The following is a 27,850-nucleotide window of genomic DNA, read 5'->3' as shown; positions in this document are numbered from 1 at the left end:
GTGCAAACTTACTTATAGGATGTGAACAGCAGGTCCCTCCCTGATTCAAAGCAAGTGTGTGTGCATGTGTGGTGGCAAGGGACAGACTGTGTGTTCTCACTGCATTCTGAGAGGAAACCCAAGGGATCAGAAGCTGTATTTACGTTCAGCTGTTTTCTACTTGAATGTATGCCATGGCATAATTTGTTGACATCCACTTCTACAGTACATGTTTGTGGAGGATACAGCTGGAAAACTCCACAGGGAAAGCCCGCCTGCTTGGATGTATAGCTGTTGTAGGTGGCTGGGTGTAGCTGTTTGACCGGGACAGGGGATTGCACTGTGCCTCAAAGCTTCTCGTTCAAGTGTAACCAACATTTAAACCCTGCAGCGAGTGAGAATTTAGTTATCTCCAAAGCAATAATGTAACCACCACTACCAAAACATTGGTTGTTTTTGCCAATTTGATGTCAGAGCCAATTGGCGGCGAAAATGTGTGCCTCCACTCAGCACAATGACTGATGGGATAGTAAAAAAACGAATCACCTCTGCGGGGGAGGAAGCGTTAGCCATCAGAGTTATGCTACTGAGAAACATTACCCTCCTCCTGTATATAATGAGACATATTTAAAACAGCAATCATCCCCTCCTTTGAACTTCGGGTCACAGTGCAGAATCAATCCCTCAAGTGATTGAAAAGAAAAGGCCATATGTGTGTAAGACCGAGCATATTAACCAAGGTCACACACGCTGCACACACAGTCTGCATGTGGAATGGATGTTCTCTCAGAATTGCTGAGCGCGATTACATCTACAGCTTCGAATCACATTCAGACTCTAAATCATCGGTCAGGTCATTAAGTGGACTGCGGGTCTTCTCTGAGCTGTTTCTTTCAATTGAATTAGAGTATTATTCTGGATAATTTGGTTTGGAGATTAGCACTTCATACCGGCTACAGTGTCAATAATTGCTTTAGGATGAACAAGGAAGAAAGAGACGTTGGAAAGAGACATTTCAGTGGATAATTCCTAAATGTCTGCAGTGAAGTATCTACAAAAATGTATTAGATATTTATAGCGTTTTTACATTGTAGTATTTCATAATTTAGATTGAGTATACTGTATATTGTGCCATCAAGGTTATTAATCAGAGCCTATGCTAAAATATTTCAGTCAGTTTTTCCTGATATGTCAGTTGGTGTTTGACACACTCAAGTAGAGAAGTTTGCTTAGAGAACTGTGTAGGGAATGGGGTGCTCTCATATCACTGTTTCTCCATACTTATGAAAGATTTACAGCTATCAATGATTCAACTACATATAACATATCAAAGGCAACACCCACAAACACAATCAATCACTACCACTGACATTGGCCAGGCAACATTTTATAATTGCATCAGTGAACCTTGAGATGTTATGAAATGGATTAATTAAATAAATGCTGCTTCAGTCGTTATTTCATGTGACTTTATGATTTATTTTTCTATTGCATTTACAGTATATTTTTTCAAGTGATGAGCGTGTGATAAATAGACTCCTGGGAACAAAAAACGTAACCAATGTGTTTGTGTGGATATCGATGGTTGGATGTGGAGTTTTGTTATTTAAAAAATATATATAGAAAAATTATCTATTTTTGGTCAGGCCCAATCAGGTTTGGGTTGAGAATCAAGTTATAAATCTAGCAACAGACCTCCATTAAATTGAGCACTTTGGGCAAATGTGTTAGTCAATAGTATTCTCAGTCAATTATGTGACAAATTAGACAATTCTTAATTAGATTATATTGCTTATCCCCTGTTGCTCCTTCACATTTTGTTATCTACCAGATTCATGCTTGCTGTGTACAGAGAGCATAGAGTCAAGTACCATATTATAGTCTTTGTTTTAAGGGAAAAGTCACTTTCACGCTATCTCAGCGGAGCATATATTCTGGTTATTTGACGATGATGAGAATTGAGAAAGATATTTAAGCCTCTGCCATGTCTGATAAGAAGACAATAATGATGCAAGCATATTTATAGTATTGTAAAGGTGTTACCACATGGATAGGTAATTATTCAAGAAGGAGATAAGATAAGCACTTTTTTCAGTAAAGGTCAGCATCTGATGCTACTGGAACAGGCAGAAGTTAAGCATTGTGAAAACATTGCTTCATCAAACTGGCATACACAGCTACCATTACTACTACAGTCATCAAAATTCAAAGAAAAAACACCCAAGCTATCAACAGTTTAAGCTGATCTGTGTGAATAATTCCATGCTTGTAAAATAATGATTGAAACACAGTGGAGTCTTAGCTCTTTGTTGGATAGGAAAGGCGCAGTGACATATACATATCCACAGCGCTAGAGATAAATCCTTGCAGAGCGAGCGGACATCATGAAAATAGAAGGCTATACTACTGTGATAATGAACTGACAAGACCTGCTCTGCTACTGCCCTGCCATAAACCCCAATGGCAATTTATTGAGTGCAGAGTGACCAGAGTCACCACCACAACCTTGCAGATGATGGTTGTAGTGTCAGCTAACATGAGATGAGAGAGCCTGTTGAAAACACGCCGCATGACAACCGGGAGCACAGAGGTCTGCGTACTGACAAAAGTTGATATTTGACCAAGTTGCCATCGTCATCTGTTGACTGTGCTTCCTCTCTGAGCCCAATGTGTCATTTTAAATGTCACTTGAAACCAGAGAGACAGCATGTAAAATATATCACATATGAAATGATGTAATATTGAACATTCAGTTAGATGAACTTACAGCCGGAGGACAGTGATTTCAATTATTCAGGGGAATGTAATTACAAACGTCACCATCCAGTGATGTGCAGCAGGGTTTTGCAACAAGCAAAGCTCATCCTGGGTCTGTTTTTTATTTTTTTTAATATGTTCTTTTCTTTTTTATTATATATTCTCCTGCCCCAGTCAGGGATTTCAGCAATTCTATACCACAAAGATTTTCTGAAGACAATTATGGCAGTGCCTTCCAGGAGGAGCTGGACACACAGAAGGCCTGGATAACAAGGCCATACTAAATTAGTAATATTGTAAATAAAACACTAGTATAATGGAAATCCGATGCCAAGCCCTGGAGTCACAGAAACTCAGGTTTAGAAGATCCGTGGGGTCTAACAAACATGTTGTGAGTGTTATTGATCTAGGATTGCCTAGGTAACTGAGAGACTGCTGGTATTACAGACTCTCCTGACCTCTCTTTTTATTTTTATTTTGAAGTGATAAGTGAAATTATTGGGGTATCAGTGACCTGATTCAGAATTTCATTTCTGAGTAGGATGAGGTATTTCATCTGCCTCACTACATAATATTTTGATGAAATAAAATGTTGTACATCATTAACGGAATTGCTGGACATTTTAGGAAATACGCTTATTCATTTTCTTGCCGAGTGTTAATGAGAAGATTGATACCACTCTCATGTCTGTACATAAACATGAAGCTACCACCAGCATCTTGTTAGCTTATCTTAGCACGGAGACTGGAAACAGCTAGCTTAGTTCTGTCTAAAAGTGAAACATCAGCCTCTAGTCTAATTATTAATCAGTTCTACAGTATATTGCAGTTTTGTAGTGCCATGTACTTCAAGGCATAATGGTGAACTGCCAAATCTGGAAGCGAGACCATGTCGAATGTTGAACCTTTTTAGTTTTAGATCTCTGATTAGTTCTTGGGAATTACACATCAGTCTGTGTGAGGGTGATTACAGAAGGCTTACATCTCTAAATTGCCTTTGCCACTCTTGGCTTCCTGTTGTTGTTGTTGTTGTTGTTGTTATTGTTATTTAAAAGTAGCAATTGGATTTGAAGCAAAGGAAGGAGGTGAAACAATGAGTGGTCATTATTGCCAGCACTCTGTGCCTACAGTGCATCGGGTATATTTTTCTCTGAAGAAGAGGACATCCTCGCTGTATTTGTAAGTTGTTTTTCCCTTGTACTCCCTCCATTAATACAAATAAAATTACATTGCGTAGCCTCGCATCAAAATGTAATCTTACTTTTATACCATCAGTGAATGCTTTGGTTGATTCAGGACATCATCAGCATACATGTTACCAAGGTAATTTTGGTGATAGACCTTGAGAGCCCCAGTACTGTAGCAAGTAGCAGCCATGTTTTTTTAAGGCAATAAAGTCACTCCAATATGCAGCTTATGTCCTTTCAGAAGCCTATGCCTCTCTTTCTACTTTGCTTGCAGTGGCAGTGGAGATGAAATACTAGCCCACAGAAAGCCATTTGGAACCTAATTGAGCAATCCTATTACTTTTCTCTCCCTTTAGACTGTGACTTTCATTGCTTCAAAGCGATGGTTGGAAGCAGGTTTAAATGATTGTGTTACAGTAGGTGTGAGTATATATGTATTTAAGTAACTGTGTGTGTGTGTGTGTGTGTGCGTGTGCGCACTCTCATAGCCTCTCCTCACCTGAGCTACCTCAAATAATAAACATTGATTAGGTTCAGAGATGGACCACGTTCACCAGAGAAGACTCAATCTTAACTCCTCATGTGGTGGCTCATGGACGACCAGTTCACTATATATGACCCTGGAAATATCTTGCGGACACAGACAGAAAGCCAGCTTCGGTTGACTTTTCTTTAAATCCTAATTCCTCTTCAAGTAAATATTCTGTTTTTGAGGTTAGACGCATCACATAATTGAAATGGAACGAACATAATGGTTATTCAGTATATTTCAGGAATTTGTATGAATGCACCTGCTGCATAATGTCTTCATTCATATGCGTACACAGTGCTGTATGTCTGGATCTCTGATGTCTTCAGAGTTGGAGAAAGTAGAGCGAAAACCCAGTTTGACTGCAGAAATACGCCAACAAAATGCAATAATATGGAGGAATTTGTAGCTCAGATTACTTAAGTGGTTTTTACAATTTGATCAGAGCGCATTAGAGCTGCCTCAGGTCCCAAACGAATAACACCATTAGCGTAGAGCATCTAACACCTGCTCATTTAGTCATCAACTTCTGGTGTCTCATTTATAAAACTGTGCGTAGGATCCTTACTATAAGTGTACGTGCGCCCCAAAGCCCAAATTGGCGTACGCCAAAAAAGTCAAATTTATAAAACCGTGTGTAGCCTACGCACATCTGTAAGCAATGTTCCCTTTTATAAATCAGAGATTACCTACAAGTGTGCGTACGTGGATCAGCCTCTTATACCGCCCTGTACACGCCCATTTTTAACCGTAAATAGTCAATGCAAAGCACCTCATCAATGCTGATCAGTATATGAATGATCCTGGCAGTTGTTACACCGAATCATGACTGGCGGAGAAAAAGCAAAAAACTTGTCAGACGTTCAGGAATTGCTGCAAATTGAATTATAAGTTCGGCCTGTTCTTGCACAGTGTAGGGAAACCTGATCTATAGACTACCTGTATTAATAATACCATCTAAAACATCAGGGCTAGCAGTGCCATCATGCAGCATTACGCACGGGGATCACCGCAGTATTTATATGTTTACAACAATTTGTGAGTAACACCTTGCCAACACAGCATCAACTAGTGGTATGCCTCACTCTGAGATACAATTTAAAGACGAAATAAAGTGTAATAGGCAAACACACTTTTCTTCATGCAGGTTTTGTCACAAACAGTATTAAAGTGTGGACTGATAACAAGCTTTGACATTTGATGATATATGCAGTTTTGAAGACAGATATTTAGTTATTTACACTGTGTTCTGCCGTTAATGGTAGGGTATTTGATGCTATCCTATATTCCATGCAGGGCGATCCCCTCCTCCTGCGCTCCATAGCGGACAATGTGACAGCAAGACAGCGCCGATTAAACATTAAGAACTAATTTTTATTTAACCCTTGACTTTATCACTTTGTCACTTTGATCCTTTTTCAATTTTTGTTTTATATCAGAAATATGGGATGTAGATATAAGCACTGAAAATGTGTAGAAGCAAAAACAAACGTAGAAAAGGTTTTCAAGGTTGTTTTTTATAAATCACAACCTTTGCGTGGGAAGTGGCGTACGCACATTTTCAGCCTCGTTTTGAGCGTACGCCACGTTTATAAATGAGACGCCTGGGCTTTTCAAGCAAAGATGCTGCGGAGTTTGACATGCTTACAGACAGGCTTAGATGTTGAGCCTATCCTTTGTTATCTTTTAAGATACTCCTCACTACCTGTGGAAAAATGTATAGGCTTTGATATATGGTGGTTAATAAAGTCCTAATACTGTTCCAGTTGAATCAAGTGGATGTAACTTCTAATTTCCTTTTGAAGATGTAAATGACAAGTGATTAGTTCAATATTTCTTCTCAGGATTTCCATAATTAGAGTCCCTGACCAGAATGTTATTTCAATCTTTTCTGGTCTAAGATATGCGCAGACATTCTCTTGGAGATGATTAAATTATCTTCAATCAGCATTTAACCAGTGAGGCTGTAATCTGGGAATTGGAAATGGAATCTCTTGGGGATATGTCTTTCCTTTGCAGGATGATGTACGCATTGGCTTTGTGTGTGTGCATACTTGTGTGGATGTATTCCTGACTGGCTACATGTATGTGTCTCATTCCTCTTTTGATCAGTTGTTAAGCTTCTCTATTTTTTTGGACATGCTGGTAGGAGTAGATGAAACATAAGTGTGCTGTGTTCATGTGTGTATGCACTTCAGTTTTACATATTGGCCTTTCAAAGAGAAAACATTTCTTCGAATCATGTTTATTCAAAAGAAAGAGAAACATTTAGATTAGCTGAAAACTATTCTAAATGCATGTTGTACATAAAAAGTAAAGAAAATATTGAAGAAAGGACATGAATAGTAATTTAGTAAAACAAACGTGACGTTATAATCTATTGTATGAATCCACGCACTGAAGCAGGGCATTGCAGAACCGTGCTCCTTCACGCCAAAATGATTGTCTATTTAATGCTCCTGCAAGACTTATGTTGCATTCTCATGCATGCTGTGGTTTTATCTCTGTCTCCATAGGGGACCATCAGGGCTTTAGATGTGTGGCTAACATACAGCAGCTGCCCATACCCGCTCCTTCTTTTGTCCTCCATTTTATATATTTAAATAAATCACGAAGAATGGAAAAATGGTCCTGTCTTTTTTCCTGTAGAAATAGCTGGTTATGTCAAGCGCACAGCACACTTTACTGCATAATTCAACAGGCTTGATTAGTGTTCAATTTCCCAGGTTTATTTATTATATTTAAATGTGCTGTGGAATCCCAGTGACTGTGTATTGTTCTGAATAGGAATGCAGGTATTTGTGAATTCAGAACAATGCAGAGCTGACTGCTTTCAGCTTCAATTTGTTTGAACAATATAAATGATTTTGACTCCACTCATTTCCTTTGCCTGTGGCTGCTAATGTCTTGATCCATCTAAAGATAGCCTAGGACCTCCAATTACTCACCATGCTATTGATGTATTAGCTCTCATTCAGTGGTAGAGAAAAGACTGAATTTCCAAATTGAATCGTCACCTCTCTTCTCCCTGAAACATTAATACCATTGCTGCAGCAAAAATATCCCTGTCTTTTATGAACTAACTCACTTCATTAATCTAAACCTCCTTAGGGTTGATGCCTGTGATTTATTGTTGACAGTTTTCTGTGAATTTGTAGAAAAGCTGTAGCAAAGATTTAAGCTTGTCCCTTTGTGCACCCCACCGCTTTCTTTGTGTTTTGACTGCAGGTTAGAGCTATTGAGGGCCAGTTCTGGCTCCAGGGGACCCAACAGATTTGGGTCTTATCAGTCTCTGCAGCCCTGTTCATGGGCCACAGAGTGACTATGGGCCTGGAGCCGCCCACATACTGGGACTGCTGCTTGGCCTGCTGGGCCTGCTGGGCCTAGTCCACTGTCTGTCTGCCGAAGACCCCAAGCAAAACATCCCAGGCTGTTGCCTGAGCTGTGCCTGGTTATATAAATACTAACCATTGCAAAGTTTTTTTCTGCTGTCAAAACTAAATACTGTAAACACACCAAAAAAATGCATAAATGGCACTGCACACACAGCCAAACAGCATGGCTGAAAACCTAAAAAGAACAGCCCATTAGAGGGAGGATGGGGGATATGCCCAGTGGTCAAGCCATCACTAGTAATCATGTAGGTGGAAACCCAATTTGCAGTTTGGTCCGGTGGCTCTGAGAGCATTTTGGGGCGTCAATTACTTCAACCACTTGCTCGTGGGCTGTAATTGTAGCGGAACAGGGGACAATGTTTATTCATGCTGTCATGCATTGATGGCCTTTAACCTGTGTCCATCTCTGCTGAATATTTATCTCTCCGCATCCCCCAACTCCAGCAATCTCCAGATACGCAGAAAAACCCAGGAAAGACCCCCTGCTAGACTGAATTAATAGATGCAAGCAATCCCCTCAAATGTTCAGCTTTACTCTATCCCTGACACCATTGACTCCATATCTATGAAGCCAGGTGATTTTTGCAACTGACAAAAAAATATGATCTGATCTTAATGTTGGAGATTTTGAGCGGAGAAGCACCATCAAACAAAGACACTGACTGTATGACAGTGTTTTGAATCCATTTATAATTTGTAGCCACAGGTAATTATAAATCCACTTTTAAAAAAAATGAAACCCCTTGTGTAAATACTATTTTCTAATTAAAACTATTATCTTCTAATAAATGAGGAGGAGCAGGAAAAGAAAATTATAATAAATATAATACAGACTGAGCTTCTAACAGATAAACAAGCCTGGAGTTCCCCCGCCCTGTCTGTCTGCATGTTACCCCGTGCTGGGAGTGATAATGGCTGGACATGGACCTCGCTCTCTGGCAGTCAGCTGCTCTCTGTACTGAGCCAGGGGACCAAGGCAGGGTGTGTTGCTGTGTGGACAGCGGTCAATGGGCTGGTGTTGACAGCTGAGCTGGTCGCCATTTATGGTTTACCTTGTGTAACCTGACCCAGTGTGTTTCCTAAGCCACTATAGGACCTCAAATGAGCCTCCATTTGGAGGAGAGAGGACATGTTGAAGAATAACTGTCACACATTCCATTAAAATTGCTTTGAATCAATCCCTGAGCAACAAAGCATACTTTTGCAGTCACCAATTGACCATTCGCTAAACCCCTCCCAAATCATAGCTTAGCAACTGTAACAGGCACGGCAGGTCTGTCAAAAATACATACAATATAGAAAAGAAGGGATTAAACAGTGTGTCTTTCACAGTGTTTGTCTGTCCCAATATAAGCTGCAAACATTAGCATGTCTGGCAAACTAGCTTATTATCTACAGCAGTAACCTAACCCAGCGTTACTTCCTAGCAGCATTTCAAACTAAATTTTTTTAGTGGGGTTACAGGTTGTGTAAAAGCCCCATACGCTATGGCACCTGTGTAGTATTTGCCAATTGTTTGGGAGCCGTTCCTGGATTCTACGTAGCATTATAGTATATCAGAGCACAGACTTACATTAGCTGCTCTGTCCTGGTCTTCCGGATTTGGGGAGGTTTACAACGTTTGCTAAACACATTAGTTAGTCCAAATTATAAAAGTCCTTTTTCTTAAAATGTTTGATTGTAAGGACGCTGACTTTTTGCCACGGTCATGCACTTTTAGCTTTTAGTCTTTTTATCACAATATCATGTATGTATATCAAGGGCATATTTAAGACTCTTTTACAGAATTCTCGTTAAAAAAAAAAAAAACGGGAAACATTAAAAAAAGTCAGTCTGAGACCACGTTTCAACCAACTCGTGAAGCTAATATTAGCTTAATTAGCTAGCTGGCTAACTACAGATGATGAAATCTGCTAGTCAGAGTTATCATTTCAGCTAGAAAAGAGGAGCCATCTGTCTGAAATTAAGGACCCATTGTTTTGAAAATGACTAAGAATGTCAAGTGGTAAATCTGCCCTTGAAATGTGCATAAATTCACGTTTTCTTTGTAGATTTTCTGAGAATTCGGTTGGAATTTGCAATTGGATAGAAACCTGGCATATAAAAGGTAACAATATGCTTTTTTCCCCCTCTCATGTCTTCCACGACTCACATCTGTTGATGGTAATTGGAGGGAGACGTTCTCTAGCAAATTGTTTATTTTCCTCCCATTTTATTTTTCCTGTGAGCATGTGATGTGTAATTCCTGGGAGAGGCCAAACTGGTTAAGGATCACTGGCAAGGGGACTTGCTTTGCTCCGGTTGCCAGAAAACAGCCGTTTCATCTCTTGCACATTGAAGCAGTGCGAGTTAACAGGGAATGCAGATCAAAAGCTGGGCTTAAGGTGACAATGACAGAGACTCGCTCATCTAACACTGACAAATTACCTCTGGTAAGTTCAGCTGAGGGTAGTATGGAGAATATCTTCAACACCCAGAAGCAAGACACATGTCAGATAATCAGTGCTTTTCTGTATAGCTTTGGAAAGGGAGACAAATAAAGAAAATAAAAGGAGAGGTACAGTGTATGGAGAATATGGGGGGGAAACAGAGGGCCAAATTTAAGAAGGAATGAGGGAGCTCCCACCAGATGTGAGAGCATTAATTACTCCTAATCAAAGACTGTGCCAGCTTGGTGACAGTGGCAGGCATGCAGGAGACATTCAAGGTCATTAGTGGCACACACACACACACACACACACACACACACACACACACACACACACACACACACACACACACACACACACACACACACACACACAGCCATGAATGCCAACACATGAATGTTGTGTCTGAGGCTCTGTCCCTCGAGTCTATGAGAGAGCTATGTGAAGATACTGTTTCACTCCATGAAATTAACTCCAAATTCTGAGCAAACAGGTCCTGAAAAATTCATAATTCTCTCTTATGTCACGGCATTGTCGCTTAAAATATTCCTCAATGCCCATGGATTCTGAGTCCTATTGATCCGGTTTCCACAAGCCAGAACATTTTAGAAAAAAAACAAGTGAAATAAGTAGCATATTTAATTGTATGAGAGTTCTTGTCTCACTCTGTTAATGGTGATATGGGTCTGTGGAGCCAGTGTTTTACTACAGCTCTAAGAGGATTACAGGTTGTTTGTTACGGCTGGTGTCTGGGTAATGGTGATAAGACAGAGTGTGTGTTGCAGGTGTACCAATCACTGCCAGGCAATGTGATATGGCTTATAGGGCACAGCAGTCAGGGACGAGGACAAGTGACATAGTGCTACAAGTTGTTTTTCAACAATAATTTAAAAAAAACTAATTAACTTTTCTTTTTAGTAGCATGTCCTGGGTTATTTGTCTGTATTTATTTTGGGGGATTGTTATACAAAATAAGACAAAGGAAAGTGTTAACTGACAAACTGGCTGATGAAATGAACTTTAAACCTGCAGTAACTTTTGCAGTAGAAACAAGATATTATCAACTTGTAAAGTTGATCGTGTTAACATACAAGCATGCAAGCGGACTGTTATCTTCACATCCAGCACATACAAAAATACAGCATTAATTTGGAGTTATGTTTTTGTACGCTTGATGAATGTAAGATCCAATATTTTAACTTCTTTAGCTCTGTTTCTTTGTATCCACTAAGGGAAATGGCTGGCTCATTAGCAGCTAAATGCTCCACTACTGTATGTTCACCAATCACTGTCTGCTGTTTAGTGCTGGGCAGGTAGCATAGAAAACACACTTTTTTCATCTTATTTACTGAAAACAGATGCATGCTGCATCTGAAAGAGAGATGATTAAAATGGATTAAAACATTAAAGTTGTGGGCCAAAAACCAAAACAATGAGCTGAAAAATGCACCAAAAAAAAGCCCAGTAGTGTGCTCACTGCAAGCAACTCCTTTTAAATTAAACATTAGTTATTTGATCCATTGGTAATATAATATATAAAACTATGTTGATTACCGCAACTTTTAAGTGATGATTATTACTTGTCATTTCACATTTAAGCCAGTTATATACCATCTATTATAGATGTGATGGCACCGGTTGTGGGTAATAGTAGCATGTGCTCATAGTTTTCTTTGGCATGGGACTCACCTGATATCTAACATATGATATCAGTTGAAATAAAGTACAGCCGTGCAAGTTCTGTTTGATTAATGTCTTACATTTACCAGCTCAGTTGAGCAAAAGCACAAATAGATGGAGAGTGGTGGTGACTGTCATCATAACAGCCTCTCCTGTTCGCCTGCTCCCTGGGGGCCATCGTATCATTGGGCTGACTCCACTGCTAATAGCCCTGTCTAAGAGCTAGCAAGGCTCCTTTCGGAGGTAATGCTCCCTCCTGCAATTTAGTTTGCCATTCAACTGTGGCATGTCCTGAGCGTTGCAGGAAATTACACCAGAGTGCTGATGTGGGGAATTTCCCCCCAAAGAATATATATTTTTCAGACCGTCAGAATTATGAATGATGCATGCAGAACAAGTCAATCAGTCTACCATATGCCTTGAGATAAGTACATGTGTTTGTATGCATTATGTGTACATGCACCCAGTTTGGCCCCCACTGTTTTCTGCTGAGCAAACAACAAATGCCAACTAATCAAAATTCCAACAATGTCCTGCTGCAACCTTTCCTCCGTGTATGTCCCTGAAATCTGACATTGTGCTTTACATGTGTGTGAATTTTAACCAGTTTATAGACCTTGTGAATGCTCTGGTCTATTATCACCTCTCATTGACCCTGCAGGCAGAGCAGGGAGCGCTGTTATTAAACCCCCTCAGCCACCTCAGTTAGGCTTGGCTGAGTAAAGGAGAGCTCTCTTTGACTGCTCAGCCTGTGGATTACTCCTCAATATGGGATTACGCTCCAATGAATGAGTGCAGATACAATACCGGCAGCTCAGCTCTGAACTATACAACAGAGATTTGGCTATAGAGCTGCAATGGAATATCTGATGATCTAGTATCAGTTGGTGTCGACCTGCACTGCTTACTGTCATTTACACTTGTTTATTTTGCGTTAATCAAGGTCTCTCACCTACTTAATGAGATGCCATGTCTCCAAGATTTATAATACTGACTGACAGGGTTTTTGATTGTCTCACTCGATCATGTAATTGTTTGTCTGCGTGTGTTTGAAATATCTGTCACAATCACAGTGAAAAGGAAGCGGATAATCTGGTTTCAAGAACCTACCTACCTAAAGTACCTGATCTCCGGAAGTGTTTTGACTATAGTGAATCCCTCACACTACCTGGGTTTGTTCAGTTTTGTATTTCACCCAATCTACACTCTTATTATCTCATGGAGGGGGGGCAAGGAAGCACAGAATTTAAGTTCAATGAAGCAGTCAATAAACCATCAACATTATTACTGTCTAGTTTTGGGTTAGATAGGTGATACTGTAATAATGCTCTCCACTGACCCATAGCACTAAGTGACTATGATATACTGTATCTATAGTCCTTTGATAGGATTGAAATGGTATAATAGCGCCTCACTAGACATTTCTGTTAAATCTTGACTTAATTCATTAACTATTGCAATCCAATGATCACCTAAAGACTTTGATAATTCATATATTAATTAAGAGTATACCAATAATTTTGCATTGCACAATGAGCAGTTAAAAAAAAAAAAGCATTGGACTTTGACTTTGGACTTGGAATTGCTGCAAAAGAACCAGAGATGTCATCAAAACCTGATTCCTCCATTACCCATAATGCAACTCAATCACTATCAGTTCAGTTGGAGATTTGGCTGTGTAGTGGCTAATTCTGTTGTACCATGTGCAATGACAAAGGCATTCTATTATATTCTAATGTAGCCCCGAGTCACAAGCCTCAAGCATGGCGTCATAAGGTTTGGATCATCACCCTGAATTAAAAGGCCCAGTTCATCCAGAGATGAACGACGTACTTTGACAAAGAAAGACTTGGCTTCTTGATGAAGGAGGGTGCCATGACAGTTTTAAAATATGAGATTGGTGTCTACAACAACCATGCATGAAACATATGTTTTTCTCCTGGGATAAATGTGTGAAGTCTACGTATTAACAATTCTCTTTTACAAGATGGACAGTGTTTTTTTTTAGTATTTATAATTCATTACTAAAGTTGAGTTTCAGTATTTAAGATTTGTTTGTGATGCAAACTGACATTTGTTTTGAATTCCTTAAGAAACAAGATTTTAACCTCTTTCTGAGATCAGTAATGTCACAGATTTATTTATTTAGAATGGTTTGTATAACAATGAAAACTTTTTTTTTTTCATCACCAGCCCTCGAACCTAATTATACCAAATTTCTGATTTAATCTCTGTGACAGTATTTTAAATCACCATTGACAAAAAGCTGGAATGTCAGAATTTCTTCGGGATTAATGGTGCCATAGTTTATCTGAGAAAGTGTCAATATGTCAAGTACTGTACAGTACATTGAAACTATTCTAGTGTATCTGGTAAGTAAATGGACAAGCTTCAATAGTGGCAGATTCAGCAGCTGCATCATATGTTCCTAAAAAGTGAGAAAAAGATATTGCTCCAAATATCTGCTATCCGATGACTATTCAAGGGCACTACTACTGTTATTGTAGCAGGGATATACTGTAGATGGGCAGTATTCACAATAATCATCAAGCTGCTTTACACAACTGCAAAATAGTCTTTTTTACATACATGTTTTCTCTTGATGGTGACATTCTCCGGTTGCAGCTTTTCAAATGAGAAAACACTGAGATCTTCACTGTAAACTGAATGTCTTTTGGCTTTTGGTCACACAAAAACAAGACATTTAAAGCACCTTGGGCTCTGGGAAGTTGCAATGGGAAATAAAAAATGTCATAGACTAAACGATTATTCGATTGATTAAAACATAATATTAATCTGCAAATTAAGCAACAAGAAAATTATTGTTAGATCTAGCACTACATATTACATAAGATACACGCAACAGCTTTGAAGTTGTTGTAAGGCTCCTTTGATGGAGCTTGGCTATTTCTCTGCCTCCACATTTTGAGCTAAATTAGGCTAAACCGACCCAGACTTCTCTTTGTACTAAATGAGATGAAATCGATATTGATTCTCCCAACTAGCTCTGGGAAAGACAATAAACAAGTGTATTTCACAAAATGTCAGTGTTTCTTTTAAACTGAAACGCTGACTATTTCACCTCTTCAAGACTGATGACCTGGGGCCTCATTTATAAAACAGTGAGTAGGATCCATACGAAAACTGTATGTGCACACAAAAGCCGAAAATTGGGTGCGCATAAATAACGGGAAAAGGCCAGCCAGACTTTCCTGAATCCTCTGTACATCCCGTCATACGGTCCGGCCCTCTCATCTGCTCTCTGGGGGTGGGATTGTGATCAGTGCTGATGAAATATTGAGCGGACTTTGATTTGAGATTTGAGTTTGCTTATATCTTCACAAATAACACTACTGGTTTGAATGTTTATGATAAGATGGATGTATAAGTACATGTGATATGAAGTGAAATTAAATGTGGGCGATGCCTTTCAATTTTAATTTCTACAATCTGGCTTCAGTTCACCACCTCATCATCTGCGCCGCCAATTTCCCCTGTCTCCAAAATGTTCATAGGCATGATCTGCATGCTCTACATGCGATCTGTTGCTGATTTTAATTAACACACTGTAGATGATCCGTAATCTGAACAGATTTAGTCTCTCTGACTTCTAAACATAACTATCAGCCACACAACATGTGTTCTGTACAGAATAAGCTTTTAAATCAGACAAATCGCAGTTAAAATCCCTCCGAATCAAAATCAATGAAAAATGTTTATATAAAACGTCATGTTGAGTCGATTCTGAACCAATCAGCTGAGAGGCCGGCTTTTCCCAGCATGCCCTGGGTCTTGCAGTCGGTGGAGAGCAACTGCGGCGCCTGGCTCTAAATACTGCGGCCACCTTGATCTCGTGAGATTATCGTTGCCCACGTGTGCATGACGTCGGAGCAAGTCGGGATCAAGTCGGACACAAATCTAAGAGGCATGCATTGGGCGCCGATTGCCGGTGATCGATTCTGCGCAGATCTGGCTCATCTCGAACGAGCCTATTGACTTTGTGTTGTTCTGTTCCAGGTCTGGTGTAACTGGTGCTGACCAGAATTTAACCTGAAACAGTCTGGTATGAGTATGCTTGTTCACTATCCCACATCAAACACAAGACTCATGGTTGAAAGTTGTATCAGAGTACATCTCAAGAGACAAAAACTACCATCAGAGAGCTTGCCTCATTCTCTTTCTTCCTCCTTTCTTTGATGTCTCTATTTCGCACCCACCCTGGTTGTCTTCATCTCACATCCAAATTTAGTTCTCTGCACAGTTTATAACCCACCATCCCTTTGCTCCTTCATCCCTCAAACCACTTCAGCAAATTTCAAAACAGTTTTGCTTCCTGAGTTTATCACTCGTGAGATGCCCTTTAAGAAGAAAGGAGGGGAAAAAAACTCCATTAATTGGTATAAATAATGATGAAGAAGTTCTGAATAAAATCAGTAGGTGTGTTCAGTTTGGTATATTTGCTTGATTCCTCTTTTTCTCCACATTATTTCCTCTAGCATCATCACATACTGTATGAATGAGTCTAATTCCTCATTATCACATAATTAATATGTCATTTAGATGAAGTCATGGGAAGCTAATTGCCTGTCATTCTGTTTGCTTAACACTGCTCCAATTTGAATCAACTGAGGCAGAATAAGCTAATGAAAATGTTGCATAATGAGGTAAAATATCACCTGGCCATGAGGTGCACATCACAGAAGCATGATATAATACATTTCACACCTACCCTTAATAATAATACTAAGAACTTTGTATCCTCAACTCTAATGCTGATATAGTTTGCAGACTGTTAATGCTATTTGATTTATTTCTAATTGTTTTGGATCCTGTACCTTCTTGGGTGATGTATTGTTTTTCATATATATCCATAGGTCTCCCTAGAAAGCAGTTGAGATAATGAGTGGATTACCCTGGTGAAATAAAGTGAAAGTGAATTACGGAATTGGATTGAATATATTGGAGAAGCCTCTATGAGCAGGGAATTTTAAAATAACAGTCTAAAGCACGAATTCCCAATTTGCTGCTTTCTGTCCATTTAATATCTGAGGACCGGATTCGAAAATGGTATTTTATATCTCTGAAATTGAATCTCAGGTGTCTCAGAAAACCTCTTGTGACATCTGGTTCTCTCTCCATATTTTTCAGTATAGATGTAGGCTGACAGCATACCAAATCCATTTGTATACTATTCTTGCAAACAGAAGACACAGATTGTTTGGCATTCTTTTCTTCTGGCAGTTTCAGATACAACAATGACAAATGTATGCTTTATGGCAGCATCTGAAGCCGAGACTTCCTCACAGACAGAGAAAGCAAAGTTTAACCTCATAATCCAGTTGTAGGTATTAATGAGTGGAGGATGAGTTCATCAGTCATTCCCCATTTTGTGCATGTCTGCCTCCATCCATAAAACAATCAGTCAGGTGGACTTGTAGGGCAGTTGCTTTTGCCCACAGAGTGGCTGTGTTTTGAATGGCTGCTCATTACTCATTCCCTCAGATTAACACATACAGTAATTCCCTGCACTGACACACTACCCTATTTATTTTAGATTAATACTGAAAATGCTGCAGGTCAGGGTAATGCGTAGGCTCATGCTGTGAATGAAGCACCGAACAGAGGGAGGGTTTACTCACAAGACGGCTGTCTCCACCCAGTGGCTGCTTTGGAAATGTAATGGAAACTCAATGCAAAGATGCATTGGAAATGGGTTTGACTGTAAAGATGATGTGTTTCCATATTGTTGCATACTATTACTCATCCTACTCTTCAATACTTCTTATTTTCTCTCTCTCCCTCCTTCTCTATCTCTTATTCTTTCTCTGTATCCCTCCCTTTGCTGTCCCTAAGACCCACTCGGGTGCGCCTAATGAACAGCATTCATCAAAGTCCCCTTGCTTTGATCACAGCAAACTCACTATGCACTGTACTGTAGCTGTGGTCACTCCCTATAAGCTACCACACTCATAAGTCTTCATGTTCAAACGGAACAAGGGTTTTCTCTACCCAAGTCATTAGAAGACTGGCCTCTGCTTGTAATGATGCTTCTTCAGTGTGGAGCTTGTTACTGGGTGATGGACTGCTTCTCCATATCCCCAGCTGTCAGAAGTGAGGCGTCAAGGTCTTAAAACATATAGCCAGAGAGTATAGCAAGGGTATTTTCTTACACTTTTTTTTAGCATACTGTACTGTAGTTTTTTGGATAAACAACCTAATGAGGCCTGCAGAGTCAAAGAGTCACCCACAGCCTCTCCAAACAGCTGTGGAGCCATAATGCTCCATCTTGTTGTCCACTGAGCAAATGAGACTAGAGGAGAATGGAAAGAGGAGTGTGACGAATTGTCAAGTGGTCCAGGGGCCCAGGACAGGTGCAGAGGGGTGGGGGGATGAATCTATTAAGTAGTTTTACAGTTACTCTTCATTGCACACTAACCCCCACCCCGACCTCCACCTTATCTGACTCCACTCCAGTATACAAGCTCTGCATCCACCATTAGCATTCATCAAGCTGTAAAGAGGAAGTGATGGGTTTCTGCAGCTGGAGGTGTTGTCATGTCTGGCAGGAAGAGCCATCACTTGTCCGGCGGAGCCCCCAAATAACGGTGGAGATACATTACATCAATTAGGTGTTGATTAGGCAAGCCCAATGAGTTGGAACCACTTATTGGTTTTACTATTTACCTTGGTGAAACATTTTAATGGATACTGCCAAAAAACTTCTAATACCGTGATTGTCATTTTCAGAGGGCAACAATTTAAAATTGTTTTACAAGTTTTTTAGCACAAATACTGGGCAGTAGTATTTCAGAAAATGTTGACGTTTATAATAAGTGTTTACCATGAATTTTTTTGCCACAACAATCGTAGCATGAAAGTCTGATACAGTCACATCCTTACTTGAGATAGAGCAAGAAAGTTGTGAGTACAGAATTAGTCTATAGAGTGAGTGTGTCCTGTGTGAGGGGTTAGGACTGACTGAAATGTGCAGCACTTAACACATCCCTTACATTTATATGGATGTCTGTGTGTGTACTTGAAGGACAGGGACATCTAGATCTGTTTAATGACTCCGTGTTCTTGTAAACCAGTATCCAAAGGGTAAAAGCATAAATCCAGCTTTTTTTATTAGACCCCATCCTAACCACATTGAAGCTGACAATATATCCAATAGGAACCTCCGCTACACTAACAGCCCTGCCTTGTACTGCGATAGGACAAGCCATTAAAATCATAAATAGAAAGGTTCTAATGAAATATCAATTAGGCTGTGCGAGACGGCCAATGCTACTTTATGAGAACAGAGCTCATTAAGAGGACTGCTGGCCACGCCATGAGATCACTTTGTAATTCTCCACTGATAATCCAATTAGTCCACAATGGATTTCTCCTGGTTGAGAAATCTTTGTTATTGGAGTAAAGTTTCACTGCACAGGGTACGTATAAATCTCAGAAGCTCCTTAAAGATCAATTATGATGTGCTAATGGAGGCTCTATTCATGATTAGTACTTAATAATCATAGATTTTTTTTAGTGAGTAATATCAGCTGATCAAGTCATTCCGATGGGCTTCCATTTTGTCTGAAGCTGACTTCATCTTCTTGTTACAATCATGTTGCTCATATTTTTTCATGGGAGAAGATTTTGATAGTGTTGACTCTGGGAATAATCATCTCTGCAATTTTTGATATTTCAGCACTTGGCATGGCAGACAATAAGAAAACATCTATTTTTAATCAGGCATGTTTTTTCCCCCCTCGCTCACTGACCTTCAGCCCGTGAAAATTCAACTCAATAATTCAGTACGCTCTGCATTTCCTTTCCCCTTCGATACACACAGACAGACACACACACACACACACACACATTAAGGACAGATGTGCACACACACATGATGGGTTCACAGCAGTATGATGTATGGATTGTGATTGCTGCTCGTGGGGAATTTGTTTTCCTACTGACAGCTGACTTGTATCTTGGCTTACATTTTGTTTTTTTGATTACATTTATTTTCCTTTCTATGTTTTTCTTTTCCTTATCTCCCTCAGCTGTGGTGCTGGCTACACAGTGGCTATAAGCATTTAAATCCCATTTTCCCCTTGCTTTCATTTTCTAAAGCTGGGATCAGAGAGTTTATCTAATTGACTTGCATTTGGAAACATGTTTTGCTAAATAGGCAAAATGTTTTTTTTTATACCTTGGCCATTGGATCACATACTGAACTTTATAATTCACAGATTCATCATATTCACTTGAATTTGATGCACCACACACTTGATATTCTTTCATCAATTATACATGCAGTCAGGCCGATTTATTTCTGTTTTGTACAACCCTTGGCCATGTCTGTTTCCTGTTTAATTTCACACCTAACCATCCCAGACCTGAACACAACTGCTGCAACCTACCTCTGCTTTCTATTAATCTATCGCAGACAGCACAATCTAACACACAATCCAGTCAGATTCATCCATGACCTACTGTAACAGTATCCATTACTGCAACAATGTGTCTGAGATTTAGTCTGAAAATTGGATTGGTAGTGAATCTCTGTTCTTCTTTTACTATGTTGACATACAATATTCTCTGTATTGTGTATTAATTAACTCCAATAGTTGTGAGCACTGTCTGTAGATTTACAGCCTTTTGTTTGGAACAGTACTTTCAGTAGTTGTTTTTTACAAACATCACAATGACACCTCAAACAAAAGATCTTATTCACCACTCCACCATTGTCTTCTATAACCTTGATTCAAAACGATTAAGGACTTCACCTCATTGTAGCTGCTATATTAAAATTAAGGTCTGCACTTTTGAGTTTCCCAGAAGAACTTTTCTTTGTCTCAAAGTTTGTTTCTCTGAGGTGAAAGGCTACTAAACGCTGTGTCTCTGCTCTTTCATTGAATGCCTTGTTAATGCACGTTTACAATTACAGTGCAAACTTATTAAATTGATCTGATACAGGCTTGTTTTGCTTATTAATATATTGAGAACTCAAGGTTTCCGTGAAAAAGAAAACATCTTGGGAAATGCACAGTACCAAATGGAGCTGATGATGATGATCTCTGTACTTAATAGTCACATGCCGAAATAGATTATCTGAATAATGATATTCACAAAGAGTTACACAAGCACATTTACACGCCCACCGCAACTCACCTAGAGCAAATTCCGGTGTTTTGAGTTGGTATCAGGAGGCCAAGTTTGTTGCATAATTGATGGGGTGGGATGAGCTTCCTGTTTATGTGGAGGAGATCCCTGTTGCATGTCATTAGGAGACAGAAAGCTTTGGTGGGGAGTTTACCTTACTCTTATTGTTTTCAAACATGCTGCATCAGCAAACAGATCTGCTAGTGACTGGCACTTTAATAACAGCTGCACCATCAGAAGTCTATCCTTTTTTTGGGGGAACATCAGGGGTCGTATACATAAAGTCCTCCTAAAAGGCATTAAAAGTTCCCAGCAAAGAGTTTCTTCTTAAGAACTGTTCAGAAAGCTGCTGAGAGCAACTTTTACTTATGGTCTGAGAACTGAGAGTAGTTTACTCTGTTGCAGTGGTTAACTTTAATTTACTCACTATGTTGACAGGTTTTTCGTCAGTGAATAAAATAAAATATTCATCAACAAGCTTGAGAAGGAATTGAATGTAATTTAATTGATTTGTTTAATTAATAGATTACATTACATTAAATCAGATGATATTAAATTGTATTAGATTGAATTAAATTTAAAAAATTGATTATATTAGATTGAATAACATTTAATTTTTTTAATTAAGTCTATTAGATTTAATAAAATAAAAAGATATTAAATGAAACAATCAAATAGATTTAATTCCATTTATACAAAACTAAATTAAAAAAATAAATTAGGTTGGATGGATTTATCATTAAGAAACAGCATCTCCAGTGTTATTGGATTGTTTTGAGGATGAGCTGATTCTTATTGAGTCACCTGCCATCTAAATATGAAAAAGTTCATTATTATCGTATTTTTCCAAAACTCTAAAGGCAAAATAGCTGCAGCACTTGACTGACTGTGATCAATTCTTATTGACTTTGGATTCCTCTGGACTGCCAATAACTTCTCTTAGAATTAGGACCTACTTTTTAGCGCTAAAATGCTTTCCTACTGTAACTCGGCCAGTAAGGGGCTACTTTTAGCCTAAGGACATTTTGTCAAACTGTCATATTCACCTGTGTCTTTGAAATTGGCATTTAATTTGACTCGCAGCTTTTCCTACTTAATCATATTTTTACAATAATCCCTTTTGTCAAATAGGAATCTAGGAAAGGATCTTGAACCCTTTGAGTTCAGAAGACTTGAATACCTGCCTCCTATGGTGTAACAGGCCTTGTAATGGTCTATGAATATAAATTGCAGCTCAGAAGAAATTTACAATGCAGGTCAAGATTCTGAAACCTATAGGTTACTGCTCAGGAAAAGCATGACAATGTATTGCCTTGCCTACCTACCTACATGCTGCGCATTATTTTAATGATCATTGCTTAAAGTGAAATTAGCAGCTTCTAATCAAACAGTAGCTTCTGGACCATGGCTTATTTTAATAACATACGGCAGCCCTCTCCGATTGATTTACTGAGCTGTTTCTCTAGTCTCCATTGTATATTCCATCTTAATCCATGACATTTAGAGAGTCATTGAGGCCCATATGGTCGAGAATATAACCCGGTCCCTTCTGCAACTTCTCCACGGACCTCCGTAAAATCAACCGCTCCAGGGACAAATGGTGAAACACCAGTACCACATTTGGGGAACTAAGAGGAAATGTGATTGTTCATGCTACATAGAGGATGACTGGAAATACATTCGGCATGCTGTGATTGATGGTGTGTAAAGGGCTGGTCACCCCTTTTTACCTCATCTCCAGACTTAATCAATACCAATTTAGATTTGATCAATAATTCACTGTTGGCTTATGATTTTGTGTCATTAGGGCTACAAAATGAAAGTGTTCACAGTATGTGGAGTGATATTACTGTAGGTTCCGGGAGTCGCTCAGAACATAATCCTACATTTACAGTAGTCTAATTAATAGAAAACAAAATACAATAACCACATACATATTTAGTCAAAATTTCGTTGTCTGACTTGTTTGCTTCAATTATTTAAATCATGTATAATACACCTTAGGTTTTAACCCAGAAGAAACTAGAAGGGCACTCGGAGAGCGCAGACCTCCGCCAAGGCCAAATACCCTATCTCGCAATGTTAAATCAAGTAAAAAAATGTATAATTTGTGTATCTGCGCACCCTTCCACTAAGTTCCATAAAATTTGGGCTGCTGACAAACGAACAAACCGAACCTAAAACATAACCTCCTTGGCGGAGGTAATAATTGCTGGAGTGTGGAGGCATAATTTCTTGAGCTCTCGTGATCTTCCTTCAGGAGGTTAGCCAGTCTGACAATGTGAAACCCCTCTTTCATCTCGCACATTATTTTCAGGTTCATTGCAATACACATCTACGGTAAGCAAGCTGCTGAATGAAATGGTGGAGACAGTGTTATCTGAAATTGAACTCAGGTTTGGTGCATGAGAGTTCCTACTATCATCAGGTAGAGATGGGATTGACCCTAAGAGATAAATGGAGCTGTGTAATTATGTGTCTTTATCAGGTCCGGGCAGCCCTGGTGCTGGAAGAAGTCATCTTGGCTGTGTCCTTGTCATCTCTCTGTGAATGGCACGCTGGCCATGAAGCACGATGCCAGCGTGGCCCCATGGCACTGCGACAGGAAAGGTGCCTTTTAGGGTGTTTTCCTTGTGTAAAATCACTGACGCTTGCGAGATGGCACAATTCAATGTTACTACAAGTTACACTGGCTTTATTTTCACATCAATAAACCACACCAGAACAGCTTTTTTATGGCATATTTTATATGTTTCATTGCACACAAAAAAAGGCGTTTCACTTGCAGGGGATATATTTAGTTTTTTTTTCCTCATGGAAGGGTGACCTTTTACAGTGAAACAGTTATGGGAGCAATATTAGTTTTGTACTGCTGTCTGTGAGCTCTATTCAAGAATTCACATGTAAACATACAGTAGACATCTCACTGTTACACCTGTGCATCTTAATGGAGCCCCCATCTGCTCGAACTGGTATTTCAGCTGATTTAACCCATTACCACTCGCTTCTTATGCGCGCGCACACACACACACACACAGAAAGCAGCTATTATGTTTGATGCATGTGATGTGAGCTGACAGCGAAACACTTAGTGTTCCCAGGAATATTCAGGCCAAAGAGCCGCTCTGGCTGTCAGTGGGGCCAATGCACAGTGGCAACAGGATGCTCCTTCTACATTACGCTGCGTAAGAGCAATGCAATTCGCTTCCCAAGTACAGCAGGTTGTGTTGCTGGAACAAATGACATCATCGAGATCCCTGTGTGGATGGACACACTTTTACAAAGATTAAATCAATAATAGATAAGAACAGCAAATGATGCGGAAGAGAACCTGCAGTATACAGTAGTTTTGTTTGATATTTCCAGTGTTCAAGTAGATTTTAGCTGAGAGATGTGATTCAGAGTATACTGTGTATTGCATTATATTGTAGTGAATCACACTTCTTTTTGTTCACCTCTAATCTGGTTTTCTACAGATATCTTTTGCCTCCTTACTATTTGGCTTATCTCTGCCTGAGTAAAGGTGACAGGCAATTTTTCCTGCAGCCAAAGCCATTTATGCAATGAAGTATGAGTTGAGCTTCAAAAACACACTCGCTGTGTGATGATACTGTGTAAAGATGAAAACCGTTTGAAGTGCAGGCAGAAAACAAAGGCCTATTTAGACCACACTTATTTTCCATCAAACGCCTCAAACCACATGGGTTTTCTCTTTGCAAAGTAGCACTTCTCAAATTACCAATAGATTTGGAAAAAGCATAACCATTCTCTCGGATAGATTAGCTGTGTAATAACCCCGCTTTATCCCTGAGTATCAGCTGAATGCGAAGACACCATTGAGATCAACATAAGCATGATTAGGCTATGAGCAGCTAGTCTTTTTCATAACTCGTTTGAGGGCCTCATTCCACTCCAGCTTGTCTTTGAGATAATGTCCTATTTAATTAGAAATTGGAAATATCACATTGTTTTTTAATGAGAGGAGCACTTTACCGGAGCATATGAGGCATCGGAGAATCATACACAAGAAGGATAATGGCTGCATGTGAGGGCTTGGGGGATTCAGACAAAATGCATTTTCGCTCAACTGCTCTTTATTCCCTATTGTCATATTCTTAGAATGCTTTCCTCCAATATATCTTAACATGGAGAGAGGGAGCACTTCAGGTGTAAAGTCTCAGATTCACTCATTACCATATCTATTTTAATGTTTTTTCAATATCTTCTTTTGTCTTAACTGTACACACATGTGCACACAAACACACATGATAATACTGTATTTCACCCTTGTATAATCTCTTTTGTTCTGTGATTTCTGTCTAGGGCGCATCAGCAGGGTGGTATGCAAATGTGTTTGCTTGGGCAGAACATGGGAAGAGACCATTGAGCCATAAAAGCTGCGTGGTGCAGGTTTTCAGCAGGCCTCTTAATTCCTCTGCCAGCTCAGTGCCACGCTCAGGGGCTTTGACCTTTTACCGTGTCACTGTCATGGAGTGAAGAAATATATGCCTGTCTTTTAGACTGGGGGGGGTCACTGGAAATGCCAAAAATCCCCCAACTATTTTTATTTATGTGTCCAGCCACAAGTGAAGCCACTGACAGACCCTTGACAAGCTCAAGTTGTATTAAGGTCTAAAGGTTGGTAAATGCACCTCTGTCTGATGATGCATTATAGTTAAATAGGCCAGTTAATGACTGGCAAAAGTTAAGGTATGATGTAGCAGTGGAGCAAAGGGTAATTTATAATCGATATACCTTCTTAGGGGAATGGCCTGCACATTCAGATTTCAAATGTGATTAGCAGTACCAGCCAAGTGGAAACTATTCCAAGTGCTTAGTATTTTTAAGCATGTAGCCAGGATTTAAAAATACTGATGCTTACATGAAACATCTTGAGGTGTTCTGCCCACACAGTTCACAGGGACAAATCTTGAGACAATTAAAAGTGTACTCTCTTTTCATCGCTGTTCCCACCACTCATCTCTCCTGTCATCACTCTCACTTTCTTTCCTCATCCAAAAACACAGCGTTATCTGGGCCAACAGATGCACGCATCAGGGCTTTCTTTCCAACTTGTCTGGATAAAAGTGTCCTTGATTTTAAAATACATTTTTAAATGTTATACAATGTGATACAGTCATATGTCTTTAAGTGTTTGTTTAATTGTATAAGCCCTATGCCCTATGTTCCCACATTTCTAAGATTTTTTTCAAAATTAGGCCCTAGGTTAGGTTTACATTCCATCTGTAGTCCATTGCTACTGAATAATAATTTGGGTGTAATTGGCTACCAAATTGGGAGAAAAGGGGATAAAATCTGATACAATATATCTGATGGTATTTATGAAAAAGGAAATGTGGGAACATAGGGCCCAATTTTGGAGAAAAAAATCTTAGAAATGTGGGAACATAGGTACGCTCCCAGCTCAGCTAGCCTGGCTCCAACAAAATCTGCACATCTAAATCTCACTAACATGTTATATACAAGAGCAGTCATTTTTACAATACAAACAAGCTATAACAATAAGTTAGTTGTAGGTGTATTTTGTTACCTTTTGGGCAGAGCCAGGCTAGCTGTTTCCCCCCTTAACCAGCCTTTATGCTAAAATGTAATGAGAGTGGTATCGATCTTCTGATCTAACTTTTGGGAAAAGATTTTGAACTATTGCTTAAAAAAAAATTCTGTTAAAGAAGTTATAGCCTTTAAAAACACACGTGCAAATAGGAAATACAGAGGATGTGGCCTCTGTGTCCTCAGTTGTTCTTTCCACACAGTGCTTAATGTGAAGTGGGTGTTGATAATTAAAGCTATGTAGATGAATGCAGGAAAGCATACTATATTCCCTCCGTGGCGTAGGTGGTTCCTCACATATAATTTGTACTTGGGAGGTGTGAGATATTGATGTTGTCGATCTAATGATAAGAATTCTGTCAGCATGTCAGAAGGCTTGCTGCTAATAGGAACTGTGCTATCATCACCGTAGCGCCCCACAGGCTCTAAAATGTCAATGACAGCATTGTGACTTGAATAAGAAATGTCCCTGTGAGGTGCGTGGCTTGAGCCATCAAACTGTAATCACTTGTGGTTGCAGGCAGAGGATAGATAAACCACAGCAGCAACCCCTGACAAGGTGCTGACAGATACCAAGGTTTGCCCCACACCACATTCCTGTAATTTGTCACCTCACTGACACCATTGTGTCACCACTTCATGGGGGAATAAAATATAATTGACATATGTCCTGGAAAAAACAACAAAAATATTTTAAAAACTAGACAATTACTTAAAATCTTTATATTTTACTTTTTGATATTAATAAACGTCCGTTACATTCAAGCAATTGCCAAATGAGTTGCTACAAAGCTAATTAAGACTGATCAGCTCCACACAACTCTGTCTGTATTTCTCAGTATTGCTATGTTCAGAAGATTGTGTCGTCCAGTGACTTTCCCGCGTAGAAACTCGAGTGAATCCTCTTCTGAAGAGTCCATGTTTTTTTAATCCTCCTGTGCTCCTTAGCGGCTAGCAACTGCATCGAGGAGGGGTGGGGGTGGTGTGTGATCACGTAAGGCTTGTATTATGTGGACTCGCTGACAGTGTTGTTGTCATTACTTAGAATTCCTCATGGGGGCGACAGAAACTACGCACTATAGCTTTAACAGTGGTGTTCTTCATTCAGCTAAGGATCCTATGATAAGAAATTAGATATCACACCTGTTTCAATTTTTCATTGTGGTTTTACTT

At 39.4% G+C, this 27,850-nt stretch overlaps 1 long non-coding RNA gene across 2 annotated transcripts in view; it reads left to right on the top strand.

The window, feature by feature from the left end:
* The window catches only part of LOC120548664, a 133,951-nt gene extending 110,202 nt beyond the window's left edge, over positions 1–23,749 (top strand). The window contains exon 4 of one of the 2 annotated variants that reach the window (XR_005637241.1): positions 23,595–23,749. This is a non-coding gene — a long non-coding RNA (uncharacterized LOC120548664). Of the gene's footprint in view, positions 1–6,968; positions 7,067–23,594 lie in introns of those variants that run through there. The other variant, XR_005637242.1, reaches the window with a different exon arrangement.
* Positions 23,750–27,850: the final 4,101 nt, after the last annotated feature.

This window comes from Perca fluviatilis, chromosome 20 (genome assembly GCF_010015445.1).
Source record: "Perca fluviatilis chromosome 20, GENO_Pfluv_1.0, whole genome shotgun sequence".
Lineage (NCBI taxonomy): Eukaryota > Metazoa > Chordata > Actinopteri > Perciformes > Percidae > Perca > Perca fluviatilis.
This window is presented reverse-complemented; position numbering and strand designations above follow the sequence as displayed.